A 5,000-nucleotide genomic window follows, 5' to 3' on the forward strand; every position below is an offset into this window, starting at 1 on the left:
AACTCCACGCAGAGTCGCCCTGCCCGAACGTGTTTCGCCGGCTTTACGGCTGGGGATTTCAACCCGCTCGGTCTCTGCGGGGCGCCTCCACGCTTAGGCGCCCCGCTCAACCGTGTTTCACCGGCTTTACGGCTGGGGATTTCAACCCGCGCGGCTACCCGCATCGGTCTTACGGGCGAAACTCCACGCGGAGTCGCACTGCCCGAACTTGTTTCGCCGGCTTTACGGCTGGGGATTTCAACCCGCTCGGTCTCTGCGGGCGCCTCCACGCTTAGGCGCCCCAATGAACCGTGTTTCGCCGGCTTTACGGCTGGGGATTTCAACCCGCTCGGTCTCTGCGGGGCGCCTCCACGCTTAGGCGCCCCAATGAACCGTGTTTCGCCGGCTTTACGGCTGGGGATTTCAACCCGCTCGGTCTCTGCGGGGCGCCTCCACGCTTAGGCGCCCCAATGAACCGTGTTTCACCGGCTTTACGGCTGGGGATTTCAACCCGCGCGGCTACCCGCATCGGCCTTACGGGCGAAACTCCACGCGGAGTCACCCTGCCCGACCGCTTTTCGCCGGCTTTACGGCTGGGGATTTCAACCCGCATCGGTCTTACGGGCGCCTCCACGCTTAGACGCCCTGCCCCACCGTGTTTCGCCGGCTCTACGGCTGGGGATTTCAACCCGCGTGGTCCGTGTTTTTCGGTAACATATTCGTGTTCCTTGCCCCCGACGGGCCGTGTTTTTCGGTAACAAAATCGTGTCTTTTGTCCCCGCTGCACCGTGTTTTTTGCCCCGCTCAACCGTGTTTTTTGCCCCCGCTCAACCGTGCTTACTGCCCCCGCTCAACCGTGTTTTTTCGGTAACATAATCGTGTCTTCGGGTAACATAATCTTGTTTTTCGGGCCATTTTACACCGACAGAGGCACCCACAGGGGCCATGTACACCCCGCTTGGCATGTACATGAGGGGCTGCCTCTTCCAAAAATCCTTCCCCCCTATAGGGGAATATGCATTTTGGGTCTCCAGCCACGCCCAGGGTTACCACCCCCTGGAAATCCCCCAGGTTTACCCCCCATTTTATGTGGATGCATAGATTCAGACCGCCCTGCTCCACCGCTTTTCGCCATTTTTGCCCAACGTTAGCCGCTTCGGCGTGCCGCTGGACTGTTTTCGGGCCTTTTTCACCGACGCTTGGCCGTATCCGCTTAGTTTTCCCCAACGCTTGGCCGCATCCGCTTAGTTTTCCCCCGCTGGACTGTTTTCGGGTCACTTTTGCCCAACGTTAGCGGCTTCCGCTTGCCGCTGGACTGTTTTCGGGCCCTTTTTCACCGACCCTTGGCCGTATCCGCTTAGTTTTCCCCAACGCGTGGCCGCATCCGCTTAGTTTTCCCCCGCTGAACTGTTTTCGGGTCACTTTTGCCCAACGTTAGCCGCTTCCGCTTGCCGCTGGGCTGTTTTCGGGCCATTTTTCCCCAACACTTGGCCGTATCCGCTTAGTTTTCCCCAACGCGTGGCCGCATCCGCTTAGTTTTCCCCCGCTGAACTGTTTTCGGGTCAGTTTTGCCCAACGTTAGCCGCTACCGCTTGCCGCTGGACTGTTTTCGGGCCAATTTCCACCGACTCTTGGCCGTATCCGCTTAGTTTTCCCCAACGCGTGGCCGCATCCGCTTAGTTTTCCCCCGCTGAACTGTTTTCGGGTCACTTTTGCCCAACGTTAGCCGCTTCCGCTTGCCGCTGGACTGTTTTCGGGCCAATTTCCACCGACTCTTGGCCGTATCCGCTTAGTTTTCCCCAACGCGTGGCCGCATCCGCTTAGTTTTCCCCCGCTGAACTGTTTTCGGGTCAGTTTTGCCCAACGTTAGCCGCTTCCGCCTGCCGCTGGACTGTTTTCGGGCCAATTTCCACCGACTCTTGGCCGTATCCGCTTAGTTTTCCCCAACGCGTGGCCGCATCCGCTTAGTTTTCCCCCGCTGAACTGTTTTCGGGTCACTTTTGCCCAACGTTAGCAGCTTCCGCTTGCCGCTGGACTGTTTTCGGGCCAATTTCCACCGACTCTTGGCCGTATCCGCTTAGTTTTCCCCAACGCGTGGCCGCATCCGCTTAGTTTTCCCCCGCTGACCTGTTTTCGGGTCAGTTTTGCCCAACGTTAGCCGCTTCCGCTTGCCGCTGGACTGTTTTCGGGCCAATTTCCACCGACTCTTGGCCGTATCCGCTTAGTTTTCCCCAACGCGTGGCCGCATCCGCTTAGTTTTCCCCCGCTGAACTGTTTTCGGGTCACTTTTGCCCAACGTTAGCCGCTTCCGCTTGCCGCTGGGCTGTTTTCGGGCCAATTTCCACCGACACTTGGCCGCATCCGCTTAGTTTTCCCCAACGCGTGGCCGCATCCGCTTAGTTTTCCCCCGCTTAACTGTTTTCGGGTCACTTTTCCCCAACGTTAGCCGCTTCCGCTTGCCGCTGGGCTGTTTTCGGGCCATTTTTCCCCAACACTTGGCCGTATCCGCTTAGTTTTCCCCAACGCGTGGCCGCATCCGCTTAGTTTTCCCCCGCTGAACTGTTTTCGGGTCACTTTTGCCCAACGTTAGCCGCTTCCGCTTGCCGCTGGACTGTTTTCGGGCCAATTTCCACCGACTCTGGGCCGGATCCGCTTAGTTTTCCCCAACGCTTGGCTGCATCCGCTTAATTTTCCCCAGCTGAACTGTTTTCGGGTCACTTTGTCCCAACGTTAGCCGTTTCCGCTTGCCGCTGGACTGTTTTCGGGCCATTTTCCACCGACTCTTGGCCGTATCCGCTTGGTTTTGCCCAACGCTTGGCTGCTTCCGCTTAATTTCCCCCAGCTGAACTGTTTTCGGGTCACTTTTGCCCAACGTTAGCCGTTTCCGCTTGCCGCTGGACTGTTTTCGGGCCATTTTTCACCGTCACTTGGCCGTATCCGCTTAGTTTTCGCCAACAATTGGCTGCATCCGCTTAATTTTCCAAGCTATACTGCTTTCGGGTCAGTTTTGCCCAACGTTAGCCGCTTCCGCTTGCCGCTGGGCTGTTTTCGGGCCATTTTCCACCCACGCTGGCACCGACGGGGCCATGTACACCCACGCGCGTGTACATGAGGGGGCACCCATTTTTGAAAACCTTGCCCCCCTATAGGGGAATATGCATTTTGAGGCTCTAGCCACGCCCAGGGTTACCACCCCCTGAAAATCCCCCAAGTCAAAATCACCCATGTAAAATATTCAAAAAAATCTCAAAAAATCACAAAAAATTTATAAAATCAAATAAATTCAAAAAAAAAAAAAAAATTTCAAAAATTCAAAAAAAATTCAAAAAATTCAAAAAAATTCAAAAAAATTCAAAAATTTCAAAAATTCAAAAAAAGTCCAAAAACCCAAAAAAACTTCAAAAATTTCAAAAATTCAAAAAAATTTCAAAAAAAATTTCAAAAATTTGCCCCGCTGAACTGTTTTCGGGTCACTTTTGCCCAACGTTAGCCGCTTCCGCTTGCCGCTGGACTGTTTTCGGGCCAATTTCCACCGACTCTTGGCCGTATCCGCTTAGTTTTCCCCAACGCGTGGCCGCATCCGCTTAGTTTTCCCCCGCTGAACTGTTTTCGGGTCACTTTTGCCCAACGTTAGCCGCTTCCGCTTGCCGCTGGGCTGTTTTCGGGCCAATTTCCACCGACACTTGGCCGCATCCGCTTAGTTTTCCCCAACGCGTGCCCGCATCCGCTTAGTTTTCCCCCGCTTAACTGTTTTCGGGTCACTTTTCCCCAACGTTAGCCGCTTCCGCATGCCGCTGGGCTGTTTTCGGGCCATTTTTCCCCAACACTTGGCCGTATCCGCTTAGTTTTCCCCAACGCGTGGCCGCATCCGCTTAGTTTTCCCCCGCTGAACTGTTTTCGGGTCACTTTTGCCCAACGTTAGCCGCTTCCGCTTGCCGCTGGACTGTTTTCGGGCCAATTTCCACCGACTCTGGGCCGGATCCGCTTAGTTTTCCCCAACGCTTGGCTGCATCCGCTTAATTTTCCCCAGCTGAACTGTTTTCGGGTCACTTTGTCCCAACGTTAGCTGTTTCCGCTTGCCGCTGGACTGTTTTCGGGCCATTTTCCACCGACTCTTGGCCGTATCCGCTTGGTTTTGCCCAACGCTTGGCTGCTTCCGCTTAATTTCCCCCAGCTGAACTGTTTTCGGGTCACTTTTGACCAACGTTAGCCTTTCCGCTTGCCGCTGGACTGTTTTCGGGCCATTTTTCACCGTCACTTGGCCGTATCCGCTTAGTTTTCGCCAACAATTGGCTGCATCCGCTTAATTTTCCAAGCTATACTGCTTTCGGGTCAGTTTTGCCCAACGTTAGCCGCTTCCGCTTGCCGCTGGGCTGTTTTCGGGCCATTTTCCACCCACGCTGGCACCGACGGGGCCATGTACACCCACGCGCGTGTACATGAGGGGGCACCCATTTTTGAAAACCTTGCCCCCCTATAGGGGAATATGCATTTTGAGGCTCTAGCCACGCCCAGGGTTACCACCCCCTGAAAATCCCCCAAGTCGAAATCACCCATGTAAAATATTCAAAAAAATCTCAAAAAATCACAAAAAATTTATAAAATCAAATAAATTCAAAAAAAAAAAAAAAATTCAAAAATTCAAAAAAAATTCAAAAAATTCAAAAAAATTCAAAAAAATTCAAAAAATTCAAAAATTCAAAAAAAGTCCAAAAACCCAAAAAAACTTCAAAAATTTCAAAAATTCAAAAAAATTTCAAAATTTCAAAAAAAATTTCAAAAATTTGCCCCGCTGAACTGTTTTCGGGTCACTTTTGCCCAACGTTAGCCGCTTCCGCTTGCCGCTGGACTGTTTTCGGGCCTATTTCCACCGACTCTTGGCCGTATCCGCTTAGTTTTCCCCAACGCGTGGCCGCATCCGCTTAGTTTTCCCCCGCTTAACTGTTTTCGGGTCACTTTTCCCCAACGTTAGCCGCTTCCGCTTGCCGCTGGGCTGTTTTCGGGCCATTTTTCCCCAACAC

The sequence above is a fragment of the Carex rostrata genome, chromosome 10, assembly GCF_964058835.1.
Source record: "Carex rostrata chromosome 10, lpCarRost1.2, whole genome shotgun sequence".
NCBI lineage: Eukaryota > Viridiplantae > Streptophyta > Magnoliopsida > Poales > Cyperaceae > Carex > Carex rostrata.